The sequence below is a fragment of the Prinia subflava genome (assembly GCF_021018805.1).
Source record: "Prinia subflava isolate CZ2003 ecotype Zambia chromosome W unlocalized genomic scaffold, Cam_Psub_1.2 scaffold_37_NEW, whole genome shotgun sequence".
In the NCBI taxonomy this organism is placed as follows: Eukaryota; Metazoa; Chordata; class Aves; order Passeriformes; family Cisticolidae; genus Prinia; species Prinia subflava.
In genome coordinates, this window is record NW_026960612.1 from 1,756,176 (window position 1) to 1,770,555 (window position 14,380).

The window sequence follows — 14,380 nt, forward strand, 5'->3', positions numbered from 1 at the left end:
AGGTCCCTGGCAGGGCTGCTGTTGTGGTGTGGATTTTTGCTTTGAGTCTTCAGGCTAGCTTTCTATTTCATTTGTGTGTTATGATTTAAATTATACATGCCATTATGTGTCAATTCTCTGTATCCCTGCCTCTGTTTCTAGAACCTTCCTTGCCAATCTTCCCTCACTCGATATATCATTTGCTGTTTTATATCATTCCACTGCTTCTGCTATTCTCATTGGATTTAGTTCTGTATTCCCTGCCCTAGACTCCTCCCTGAGTGCATTCTCATTGGTTGTTTGCTTTGTATCGCCCTGTCTATAAAACCCACGGCGAGACATGTGCTCCCTGTCTTTGGGGTCCAGCTTTTAGTTGTTATGCTTCAGTTATACCTGTAATAAATCTCCTTAGTTTACCCCATGACCCGTCTCGCCTCTGATACATCTCTGCGCCCCAAAAGCAACTGCCGAGACCACCGAAGTCCAGAGCAGGGAGGAAAAGTCTCCCCGGGGGAAAATGTGTCGCACCCCAATGCTGCCTTGTGCGTCCTGGGAAACGCACGCTGCAACAGGCTGCCCCAGAAGGCAGATGAGAGGAGATCCTCAGCAGAGCAGGTGAGAGGTCCCTGGCAGGGCTGCCTCAGAAAGCAGATGAGAAGAGATCCCCAGCAGGGCAGGGGAGAGGTCGGCAGGACATTCGACTTTACCCCGGCAGGGAGTTCGAGTCTCCTAAGCCTAGTGAAGTTAGAGAGTTCAAACAAGACTCAGCAGGGGTCCAAGCCTAGAAAGCCTAGCAAGAAGTTGAGACTTAAGTCGAAAAGTAAGAGAGAGATACCCTAAGCAGGAAACAACGGGTGTGAGTCATAGCAGTGTCATAGCCGAGAGAGAGTTTTACAAGAGACAGAAGAAAAAGTGTCGAGTGGGGTGGCAAGAAATTAAATTCTGACCCTTTAAAGTTCAGCGAAGAAATTCAGAATGTTTAGTTGTGAGAGATCAGACAAGCTTTAGTTATCTTAAAGTTTAGATTGCCCATCAGAATATTCCAGTTCAGATTGAGGCACTGTTAAGGTACTTGGTTTTTCCTTTTATTTTAAGGCCTAAACATTGAGATGATGTTATAGTAAACAAGCAGACCCTTCCAAAAGGACAGTAGATTCTCCCTAACATCCCCCTGGAACAATTGTCAGACTAATAAGATCCTTAAAAGACCACAAAGAGCCCAGATAAAGTTAAGATGATAGATTATAGAAAGAATATAGCCGAGATTAAAATTACAAAGAGAGTAGCCATAGTGTAAGACCCGAATTCAGTAAATGTGTAACCAGTTAAACCAACATCTCTAAGCCCAAGAAGACCCTAATGTAAGACAACTATCTTATGCAGCCTGCTAGCTAGAAAACTATAAGTAATGAAAATGTGAAAATATGCAAACTCTCCCTCCTACTCCAGCTGTACCTCCAGTCTCTTCCTTAACCTCTCCAACAGTTCCCCTTCACCAATTGTGGTACCCTCATGTCGGAGTCTAGAACATCCCCCTGGCCACCCTGGAGGGTTTGGAGACCGGACAGGGGGGTCTGGGATCTGTACAGGGGGGTCAGTCAGACCCACACGGGTCCCAGGAGGACACTGACTCTGATTCCTGTCCATGGGAGTGAACACTCACATGCAGGAAGAATCACAAATCCTAAGAATTTGAAATAAGTAGTGGATGGTTTATTATAGAATATAAATATAGAAATTAGGATTCTTAGCATATGGGGCTGAAGAGACAAGATGGAGGAATTGGGGAGTGGCCCCTGTCTTCCTTGTTCTTGTTCTTGTCCCCCATCTTGTGCTGAGTTGGGTTTTAGAGATTGGCTTAGAGTAGAACTGACATGTTAGTATAGGTAATAGGTATTGGTAAAATTTTGTAAATAAAAAATACGTCTCGGACAGTGGTTGGGTCAAGGGGACCGTACATAAGGTACGGGGCTCTCTGATCCGCCCAGTCTGCCGCGTGTCCTGCTCTGCGGAGACACCTTGCAGAGCTGAGAAAGAACTAAGATAAGGTACCCTGCCAGGGAGGCCTGGCAGAGTTGAAAAAGGACTGAGATAATGAAGAATAAACAACCTTGGAAATGTGCACCGGTGGACTCAGTTTGTCGTCTCTACCTCTGATGTGTAACACTTAGGGCAAAGAGAAGACTGAAAACCTTATTACCTCTGGGAACAGCAACCCAGGGGAAACTCCTAGGGAACAGCAACCTTGGGAGACCCTTATTACCTTGGGGAACACCAACCCCAAGGAGAATCTCAGGAAAACTACAACCCTGAGACCCTCACTTCCCCCACTTGGGAGTGGAAAACACCCCTGCCCAGTGTTTCTCTTAGCTTCTGTCTCCACTACTGCTCCCTCTACCTGGTGTTTTAGAAGAGCCAGATTACAACACCCGATCCAAAGCACTAAGAACAGAGAAGGTCTTTCCCCTTAGAAAAGTTCCTAGAAATTAATTAAAAAGATTAAGTTTATAAATGCACCTTTGACAGCCCCTGAAGTCCAGGACTCTAAGAAAGAGATAGAGGATTTAGTAGAAGACCCTGTTGGAATATCTAACCAGCTAGACCAGCTTCTGAGGCCAAATAGTTATTCCTAGAGAGAGCTGAACTCTATTCTAATAATTCTGTTCACTCCAGAAGAAGTCCAGATGGTCCAGATGGCGAAGATAAAGATATAAGGAAAATAAATAAATAAATTTAAAAAATAGACTGTGGCCCCCAAAAGACCATAAGATGCCCTTAGTAGACACCAACTAAAATCCAAACCAAGAAGAAAGAAAGCAAAGCATGAGACTATAGATCCCTGATAGTGAGAATCAAGGTCTATGGTCTACCTCTCAAACCTACTAGACCCAGTAGTTGAGATGGCCAACTTGCCTGCAAACAGTTGCAGTAACAGCTACCCTAATAAAAGAAGTCTAAAGGTTGATCCTGCAAAAGAAAAATTGCTAAGCCAGAAGACTTAACAGTAGTTGACTGACGCTAAAATAATGAACACAAGTGACTTAGAATTCATCACCCTATGCAGTTTCTCACTAGAGAACCCTTAGCCAATCTAGAACACGATTCAAAGTAAGAAATTTAGTAACTGCAGATGGAGAGAAAGCAGAAGTGCTTCATGATTTGTTTTGCTGCTGTCTAGTGAGAAGACAGCTTGTCTTCAAGACAGTTGTCATACTGAGTCAGATCGTGTTAAAGAACAGAATAGTCCTCCTGTAATCAAAAACAAAATAGTCAGAGAAGTAGTAATTTGCTTGAATGCCCACTCACATGAAATCCATCCCAAAGAGATAAGAGAGCTGACAGATAAGTTTGCAAAACCACTCTCCATCATCTACCAACAGTCTCAACTCACTAGTGAAGTTCTAGATGACTGAGAGCTAGCCAGTGTAATTCCCATTCATAAAAAGTAGAGAAGAGCCTAGTAATTATATGCTAGTTAGCCTGACCAAAGTACCGAGTAAGATAATAAAGCAGTTTATACTGAGAGCTATTGTGCAGCACTGACAAGATAGACAGAGTATCAGACCCAGCCAGCATGAGCTTAAGAGAAGTAAGTTGTGTTCGACCCCCACTAGCCTCCTTTTATGAACAGGTGACTCGCCTGGTAGATACAAGAAAAGTTGTATTTGTTGTCCATTTAGACTTCAGCAAAGTCTTTGACACTGTTTCCCACAGCTTATACAAGAACACTCTTTGCTAAGTTAAGAACTGGCTAGATACCCGAGCCCAGAGAGTAGTAATGAATGGTGCTGCATCCAGCAGGCAACCAGCCACCAGTGGTGTCCCTGAAAAGTCTGTGCTGAAGCCAGTTCTATTTAATATATTTATTAATAACATAGATGAAAGTATTGAGTCCTTCATTAGTAAATTTACAGATGACACTAAGCTGAGAGCACGTGTCCATCTGTTAGAGAGCAAGAGGACTCTGTAGAGAAACCTAAAATTATTAGATAGATAAGCAAAATCCAATAAGATAATGTTTAATAAGTCTAAATCCCAGGTGTTGCATTTTAGCCACAATAACCCCCTGCAACATTACAAGCTGAAGGTAGTGTGGCTGGACAGTACCCAAGCAGAAAGAGACCTGAAAGTGCTAGTTGATAACCAACTAAATATGAGCCAGCGGTATGCCCTGATGGCCAAAGCCAACAGTATCGTGGGCTCTATCGGGAATAGTGTGGCCAGCAGAAGCAGAAAGGTCATCCTTTCCTTGCGCATAGCATTGGTGAGGCCGCGCCTTGAGTATTGTGTCCAATTCTGAGCCCCTCAGTTTAAGAAAGACATTAAGATGCTTGAGCATGTCAAAAGAAAGCAACAAAGCTAGTGAGAAGCTTAGAACACTAGTCCTGTAAATACTAGCTGGAAGAGCTGAAGTTGTTTGGCCTAGAGAAAAAGAGATTCAGAAGTAACCTTATCACTCTACAGCTCCCTGAAAGGTAGTTATGGTGAGGTGAGAGTTAGTCTTGTTCTTCAAGCAGCAACTGATAGAACGAGAAGACAGTCTTAAGCGGTGCCAAAAAAAAAAAAAAAAAAAAAAAAAAATATTTCTGCTTTGAGAAGTAGTAAAGTCACCATCCCTAGATGTGTGTAAGAAGGGACTGGATGTAGCACTTAGTGACATCATTTAGTTAGACTTGATCCTAGAGGTCTCTTCCAGCCTAGTGATTCTGTAATTCTGTAATTCTGAAACTTTAAAGAAAAAATTATGAAAGTCCCTTCCAGGTGTTGCTCACCACACATACCGCAGTGTGAACTCCAGAGAGAAGTCGGACCCACGTTACCGGAGTTACAGGACCAGTACCGCCCCCTGATGCCGGACTAGACCCAACAGGACCACCTGCCACCTCTTCTATGTAGACAGCAATTGAGGGACCAAGAGACCCAAAATTAACTGTCAAGGAAAAGCCAAAGCAGTATCTACTAAGAGAATGCCCAGTAAGACACTGTAAATGGATGCGGGCTTCAGCCCGATCAAAGAAATAGAGGAGGGATTTGTTATGAACAAATTTCCCAGTCAGAAAAAGCTTGGCTACCCCTGTCCTAGCCCCATAGCAAAACAGTCACACCATCCCCCCAGAGGAAAACACAGAGCACGCATTAGCATATTAAAAGAGCTCTGAGAATGCAACCCCCCTCCTCCCAATTTGTGCCGTCACCCAGCCTTTTAGAAAAATGGGGTTTTTCTGTCTTGCAGAGAATCCCCATAACTGGGGGAGGCTGCTGCGCCTCGAAAGAAGCTGACCCCCTCCCGGCTAGAGGAAACCCCCACACCCTAGCAAGTTTGAAGACTGAGGGAAGCTGCCCTGAAGGAAAGCCACCTGGCAACTTTTCCCTACCTAATTGAAATGTGAAAAGAAGCTGCCCATGCCTAGATAGCCCTATTGTCCTTTGTAACTACCTCCTGCAGCAGGAATACCTCTGCTGCGACCAGGACAAATGCATATACATGTGATTATGCAAATAAAACCGCCCCGGTGGATCCTGGGAGGGTTTTTTTAGGAAAACTGACCCCAAAACAAGAAGCTAGAGGCATCAGAGGAGAATTAGATAGTGCCCTGGGCGAGCACGAAGTGGATGCACCCCCTGGCCTGGTTTGAAGATTCACCATGACCTATGAGGAGTTTAGATAGAATGGGAACTGGCCAGCTGAAGTGACTCAGACAAGGGGAAACTCTCAAGGTTTTTCCCTGAGGGCAAAGAGCTGACTCTGCACACTAGTGACAGAGTGCTGCCGCTCTGCCTTCTGATGGTTGACCAGAGAGAACTCCCAGCTGTTCCTATGGGAACAAGGACTCGGCATCTACTGTTTGCAGTGGAATGATGAACTGGGACAGCACCTGCTCCTTCGGATGGCTGCAGCAGCGTGGAAAACTCCGATCGGACTCTGCAATCCTGCTGATGACTTTAATAATGAGCTGATCACTTTAATAAAGAGCTGAATATTAATAAAGGCATATATCACCGTGGAGGCCCAACCAGGAACACAGACTGGGGACAGAGATCTGGGTGCAACAACAGCAGCAGGGCAGAAGACCCTGCCCTTAGTTTATTTTTCCATTATATATCTGTGTCAAGGTGACCATGGATTGGAGAAGGGTATCGCCACCTCTCCTGTCACATTGGTCCAGGAGGCTGTCATTCAACCTCCCCTTGTCTTGGAGAAAGTATTCATAACATTGCCAATATTTACAAAACATGGTCCTGTGTTTACAATTCACCAGCGTGAGAAACTGCACGTTTCTCCTTTAATATGAACGCTCAGCAAACCAGGAAAATTCATGGCAACATCTCACCCTTTTAAGTATATTAAAAAGAAAACAAAAAAAGAAAAATGAACAATTCTATGACAGGAAAAAAGAAAGAAAAAAAAACCTGTATAAAGTTCACCGACCTTCATTTAGGTGACGGTGTGAGGGCTACACGTTGGTCTGATTCTGCCTTTGCTACCCAGGGTTTCACCCTGAACCCCTTGCAATAACCTGCTCAAAATATCTCGAGCATAGTCTAACATAATTCAACCAACACCCTCATATATTTAAATTTTTATAAGATACAAGGGAATATACGGTGCAAAAGGCAGGAGCATTCCAAGAAAGATTTAACCACTCAATTGAAAATTCTGAACCCCAAAAGTTCTGTCCCAAAACCACAACCCCCAAACAACGTGCCCTTTCCCCACAGAGGTCACAATGGCTACCATACATAAAACTGAGCCATAGCAAACAATTCCTCTGAGTCCATGATTAACAGTCCGCTGGCTCTCAGCATCACACTGCTTCAGTCAGTCCTTGTCCAGCAGCTCCACAGGATCCAAAGTCTCTATGGAGGCCATATAGGAAAAGAGAGGATGCCAGTCCATGTCCATGTTAATCAGATCTCGAAGAGGCTTCTGTGATGGGTGGCACTAGGGTGGCACAGGATGCACAAGGTTTCAGGATCAAACAGGATCAGTCCAATGCACCTGAGGCAGCTCAGCAGACTTTCAGCGGCCACCTCCATGGCAAAGATCCCAGAACCTGAGGATAGAGAACTTAGAAAACACAAATTGAGCAATTGACTTTTTCTCAAAGAATGCATGCAACATAGGATGTGGACGTAAAAACCCACTGCAAGGTCCAAGGAAAACTGACCATAGCTATGTGGCAACATCAACACTTCCTACACTTGAGATGATGGCTGTACACCAGCCAGAGAATTTTGCTCTTGTTCTAGAGCTTGGGAAACTGTTTCGTCCCCCTGACGTCTTCGTCTTTTCTTCGCCTCCGAGTTTTCGGGCTTGGCGTGGGCTCGGCATGACCCACTGCTTTGCATGTTTCTGCAGTATGGTCTGGACCCACACCTTGTGCGCAGAAAAACAAGGGAGTCACTTTCTGTGCCTCCTTTTCCTGTTCTCCACTAGGCTGAATATCTGCCTGTGTCTCATGTCCATCATTCTGCCTCTGTTCTGCCGGCTGTGAAGCAGCCGTTGGGGTCATCACCATAGAATCACAGGTGTTTAGAACTGCACAGGTCTGGACCATCTCCAGGATATTAGAAGTCTCTGGAATGGTTTCCAGGAGCCTCTGGCAAGCAGAATTAGCATAGCTTCTTGCTAATTGCTCCAAAATTATCATTGTCAAAGTTATATCCTCGACTCTCGTCTTTAAAAAATGCATCAGACGCGATATAAATTCATTAAAAGCTTCCTCTGGCTTCTGTGCTATGTCTAAGAAGTCTTCCTTTGGGGAGAAGGATAACTTGGTTTTTATCAATGCAGATATCCCTATGTATCTGCACGAATCTAAAACAGTGAAAGAAAGGCCAGCTTGCACATCAGGGCAAGCATATTGACTCCTCCCCATAAGTAGGTCAACTCCGACCCCAAACAAGGGATCATCTCGAGGCAGGTGGCTATTTTCGACAGCCATTTGTCCAGCTAGGAATTTCCAATTTCTTTCAAAGGTAAAAACCTGTTGAGGTTCAAGCATCATTGTTGCAAGACCTCTTATTACAAAAGGAAAGATCAGATCCTCAAATTCTGCACTGATCCATTGAATTGCCTCAGTGAAGCTTATATTATCTTCTGCCACGTCCCTTGATAAGGGAAGCGGGACTGCCCATGATGGGTCATCATGGATATGATGCTGTGGACCCACGTCCACAGCTCCCTGAACTGGCTTGGGCAAAGCTGCATCTTCAGGCAGCAGCTCTCTTAGGTCAGCAGCCTGGTTCACCTGCGGACTAAAAGCCTCATCCGATTTCATGACAGGAAAAGCGTGCACATCAGACAACGCTTTTGCCCCGTTATCATCTCCCACAGCCGACCCGGCCCCGTAGGGGGGGTGGGCGGGGGACAGTGACTCGCTCAGACTCCTCTCTGAGCGGGGAGGCGATTGTCGCGCTGGGCAGGGAGGCGTGGCCGATCGGCCACAGCTTTCAGCTCCTGCCCCATCAGCCGATGGGTCGGTGGCCGGGGCCAGAGCCGGCGGCAGCTCTGCGGCTCCAGCGCTCGGCCCCGTCCCCTCTGAACGGAGGGGGCATGCGGCGGGGCCGCGCAGCGGCGCGGGGGGGCTGTCCATCGCGGGTGGCCCCGCAGCAGCGGGCAGCGTTGCGCCCAGCCCTCCCCCCGCGGCGTCGGACCGGCACCGGACGCGTGGGGCGGGGCGCGGCGCGGTGGGCGGCGGCTCCGCTGCGGGCACCGCACGGACCGCCGGCGGCGGCGACCCCGCGCACAGCATTTGGCGCGGCGGGGGGACGGGGCAAGGAGGGGCCGTCCCCGCCGCTCTCGCCTGCCGAATCCTGCGCGGAGCAGGTCGCGGCGGGGCGGGGCGGGCCGGGAAGGCGGCGGCAGGGGGCGGCGCCGGCAGCGCCGGGGGCGGCGTGCACGGCGGCCCCCCCGGCTCCCCGCAGGGGGCCCGAGGCGGCGCGGCTCCGCGCGGCAGCTGCAGGGCGGACCCCGCAGCGGTGGCGGGCAGCGGGGGGGGCGCCGCGGCACGGCGGCCCGGGGCGGCGCGGGCGATCCCCCGCGCTCGGCGTAGGACCCGAGGCCGAGCGCTCCGCCCCCTCGGCACCCCAGCTCCCCGCCCGGCAAACCGCGCGGGGAGCGGACCGAAAAAAGCTTTCCCGCCCTTCCAAAAACCCCGCTGGGCGCGCCCAACCCCCGACATGGGGGTGGGGGTCTCCTGCATCGGCTCTAACCCTGCATCAGAGCAATCCTCGTCAGAAGCGACGGAGCTCACAGGGGAGCCAGTCCTGCTTCCTGTCGAAAGCCCAGAATCAACTTCAAAGTCCTCTCCAGCCTCTTTTAGAAGTGGGAAGACTGTTGTCCATGCCCGTAAAAGAGTGCCTGCCTTAGAGTTTCCGTCAAGGACGGCAGAGAAAAGGCTTTTTCCCAGGGTTCTCCATGGGCCAATATAAAGTGCCTTTTCAGCAGTATAAAAAATTCCAAGTTTCTTTCCCCAGCTAAGCAGTTCTCTCACGTGTTTCCTGGTTAAGTCAGCGTCACAGGACAACAAAAAGGAGTGGAGCAGTTCCATCATCAATCGTTCTTCTGAGAACATCGTGGGTTTCTTCTTTTTGCAGCTGTAGAAGGCAGATTTTTTTTTTTTTCTTCTTTTTTCTTTCCTCACTAGCTTGCAACTTGACCACGTATAGGCGCCAGTTATCACCGTGGAGGCCCAACCAGGAACACAGACTGGGGACAGAGATCTGGGTGCAACAACAGCAGCAGGGCAGAAGACCCTGCCCTTAGTTTATTTTTCCATTATATATCTGTGTCAAGGTGACCATGGATTGGAGAAGGGTATCGCCACCTCTCCTGTCACATTGGTCCAGGAGGCTGTCATTCAACCTCCCCTTGTCTTGGAGAAAGTATTCATAACATTGCCAATATTTACAAAACATGGTCCTGTGTTTACAATTCACCAGCGTGAGAAACTGCACGTTTCTCCTTTAATATGAACGCTCAGCAAACCAGGAAAATTCATGGCAACAGGCATATGCCCTGTTCTTTTCATTCCTATGGGTGCCATAGTTTTACATGTTGAGCAATAATTTTGTTTTCAAAAAGCTAAATAATCCATGTGGAGCACTGGTCTCACACTTAAGCAGCCCTCTGCCACCTGTAGCATCATTGCAGGTGCAGAGACTTACAGCTCCCCACTCACCCCCAGAGCAGAGCCACTCTGTTGCTATGGTTTTCGGACGGCACAGAAATAACAACATGACTCTCCATGATGGTAAAAATGAGAGCAAACTTTATTCTTCTAAATTCTACTTTTATAGAGTAGTTCGGTACAAAGAACATGATTGGTTATTCAGCGTCTACACCCTTTTGTAAACATTTCTTTCCAGTAAACGTTGGAAAAACACCACCTGCGGATGGTTTCTCACTTCCCAAGGTTTGTTTGAATTCCTCCTTTAGATTTCTCAGGCTAACATGAGAAAGTTGCTCGCTTGCCTTTCACACAGACACTAGCAGAGCCTGAAGCCTAAATTCAGACCAATGTCAGGCCCACACCACTCTACCTTCGGAAAGATCAAGACCGTGAAGTCTGATGCCTAAGACACCGTGTTGCCAGGTTTTATCAGGGAAGATAAACTCTGCTGAAAGAACTTCATGTAAGGTTTCAAAGTGGTTGTATCATCCAGCAATTTTCCTGTGTGAAAAAGCCTTACTATTTTTGTTTACAGGAACTCTCTAAGTATTTAATGTTTCAAGGATCTCTTATGCATTTTTTGGCTGCAAGGTTTTCCACAAAAATCCATTCTGACAGTATTATACCTATAGGTAAACCAGGTTAATCCATATAACACATTTTGGTATAAAATTTTCTCAGTTTGAAGAATGGCATGCAATCAAGACCTGGGCTCTTCAATAAGAGCTTTATTTTTGTTGTTGTTAATGTAGTCCAATTTGTCAACCCCACTTTTAAGTCTCTTTTTTTCAGGATTTGTACTTAGATGATATTTCCTTCTTTTCCAGCACTGGCCTACAGATATCTTACTGGCTTTTCCTTTTCTTTGCCATCTGTGGAAACAACTTTTCCCATGACAGCAGTATGATGATGTATTCTTAAATGGTTCACCTGCCAGTATTAGTCTCTACTGAAGCCCCCCTCCCTTCAACAAATTAATTCTTTTCATCTCAAAAATATGTTAAATGGAGCTTCCCTTTGTCTCATATTATACTTATTGAGTATAAAGAGTTTGCCTCACAGATAAATTGCTTTGCAACCCATCTGTATACATGTTCTGTATGCCTTTGTGCATATATGTATATATATACAAAAACCTACTCATAGATGCATAATGTACATGCACACATGTTATTTCTAGAAGAAACGCTAGAATAAACAGTTGCTATTTATTCTTCTAGACTGTTCTTCTGGAATGTAAAATAACAAGTTATACAGAAGGCAGTATTGTTAGTAACCGGAAAATTTTTGAGAGACAAGGAGCAAGAAGCTGTTTGGCAACTTTATGATACTGGAAGCAAAATAAAGTGAGAAAAAAATATACCTGGAGATGGGTACCCAAAGCAAGCACCTGAAGGTTATGTTGCTTTGACTGTACTATGGGAGGAAGGAAATGTTTCTAATATGAAGTGCTCTTTTAGTATGCTTTCCAGTATGTCCCATCCCCCTGCTCTCAAATCCAAATTGGGAAAAGATTTACAGTGTAGGGTTGGTGTAGTAAAAAGAGAACAGGACTCTCATTGGGATGAAGCAAATAAGAAAATAGGCATGCAGGAAAAGTCTTCTGAGTTTTATATGAAGATGTGCATTTCTGGACAAATAATTTCCTACAGTGCTTGCAGGTAACTTTCCAACCTCTTCCATGAATTGAGAAGTAGTTTAAGGCACTTTCGACAAAAGAATGAAAATGCAGTCCTTACCTGTAGGCATTTGTTATATTTATACATCAGTGTCAGAAAAAATCTTTCTTACATCAAATCTAGCTTACACTCGAAGTATTTTTTTTCCCACTGGCATTTGAAAAAAAAAAACAACCAGTGTCCTGATTTAACTGCGAGTTAAGAAAGGAGCATCAAATGCTGTGATTACTTTTGCATAGAGGCATAATTTGCAAGGGAATCTGGTCCTGTCTCAGAGACTTGCAGGTCTCATCTGCACTCAAATGCTGTTCTTCAAAGGTGAATGTGCGAAATACAGTCTGTCCTTATAGTCTCATTTATTTATGATTTATAAGCTCTGTGTCTTGCCTAATAGAGAATAGAATTAAGCTAACTTAATTGAGAGCTGGTTATAAGCACTGTGAACAGAAACCTTTGTTCTCAAGAGCCAGCCACTGGAGCGTGTTAGCAGCACATTTTATAGATGAACTCCTTTCATGCCTTATTTTGTGACTAGAATGAAGAAACTAAGGAATGGATACCAAAAGCCTTCTATTTGTTTGAAGAAGCATCTTGTAGCAACTGAAAATATATTTAGAGATTTTTAAGCTTCCTGGGAGATGCTAGCCAGACTGCTTGTGTCCTTGTGGTTCTGTGGTTGTGTCTCTTCATTTCTTCCTGATATCTCACATAATCAGTTTCTGATTATGTCCTGCCCATCATAGGGGTTTATTCCCTGACAAAAACACAGGCAAGTAAGGAATAAAAGGAGGTAACTGCAAATAAGTAAATTGAGCTAACTGCTTCTTAACAAGACTTTGGGTCTTGCAGTTCTGTATCATCACTATTGTTCCTGATAAGATGGTTAACGTTTACAAACCATAATAAAGGGTATTACAGCTGCTCTCATATGTGGAAGTAGAGACCTACAGATGTTAAGTCACTATCTGAGCCATGTAATGCATCAATAGTAGGCTGAAGCCTTTAGTAGGCTAAACAACCTTTCCAGGTTTTCATGTGACCCCAGGACTTTCTGCCTTGTTGATTATTAAAGACTTAGCAATCTTCAGTGCTGTGCCAAAACACTTTTTTTTTTTCACATTATTCCCCTTCCCTTAATTTAGTTTTTAATTCCATATTGTTGTAAATGTATGTGATTGTGATATTGGAGCAGTGTTTATCTAGGACACATGAATGGCTGTGAGCAGAGGTGGAGAGACTGAAGACTGTTTTGCTTAGTGCACATTGGTCTTGAGCTGCAAGGTTCAGTGAAGGCTTTACTTTTGGTTCTTTGTATCTGGAGTTTTCATTCTGGCCCAAATGTTTTTCCTTTGAAATACTGGCATGAAGAGTCCTCCTCTGCAGAGTTGTCTCTCCTGGACTTTGTCAGATACCCTGAATCTCTGGAAGCTGAAGTCTATGGGGACAACACAACACAGTCCAGGCATACAAGTCAGTGGGAATTGAAAGGCATAACTTGCCTTTTCTAATTCAGCCTTTCTGCTGAACCACAGGCACCAACAAAATCAAATGTTCCAGGTAGGAAAATACGAATGTGTGTGGATAGCAGAGACAGGGAAATCCCGTTGCAGTCATTTGGCCTTGTGTTCCCTTGCATAATCCTTCTGGCAGAGCTTGGCTGGCAGCAGCACAGGCCAGGTCCAGGCTGAAAAGAGACACTACTAGAACACCTGCTCAAGTCATCACTGAGAAACCTGGAAAATTAAACCAACCTTTTTGCTGCTATGAGCTAATTTGCCCTGCTTACAAGTATAAATCACTTGGGGTTTTTTCAAAGTTATTTTATTAAATGGAGACAAAGCCCATGGAGGCAGGTCAAAGATGCAGCTACAATAGGCTTCAATGTGTATATCCAGTACATAACTGTATGTCCCAGTGACTTACTTGGTCTTCTCTAATATATTACCAATTGCCTCTTCTTTAACACATTCTGGCTTTTTCAGCTCTTAGCTTAGAGTAGCTGCAGCACTGGGGGCTTACTCTCCAAGAAATGCCTGTACAAATTCATTTTGCAAGAGGCATCCACTTAGTTATATTTTTATGATGGGTGTTTTTGACTTTTTTTTTAGTTGTGATTTTTTGCATGTTGGTGCTGAAACTATTGTCTCAGTCAGACAATTAACTCAAATTTTGTCTTGGCTTGAAAAACGTAACCAAAAACTGTATATTCTATTTTCATCTGTTGAAACTGTTTGGGAGTTATTGTTCTTTATCTCTTGTAACTCTAGGGGGGGAAGAGGGTGGATGCCTTCTGATAATAGACCATCTGGAGCAGTGTTTCTTATCTCTTTCATCCACTTCGTCTCCCCCTCTGGGGGATATCTTCTGCAAATGGGCCATTAAGGCTCACCAATCACATGACACATTACATCATCCCATTGTGAGATGCACCACCCAGTAGGGAGGAGCCAACCATTCCCTACCCAGATAAAATGGGGACACAGGGACCCCAGATCATCCTCTTTTCCACTGGATTCTCAGAGGAAGACTGGACTCATCTCACCACCA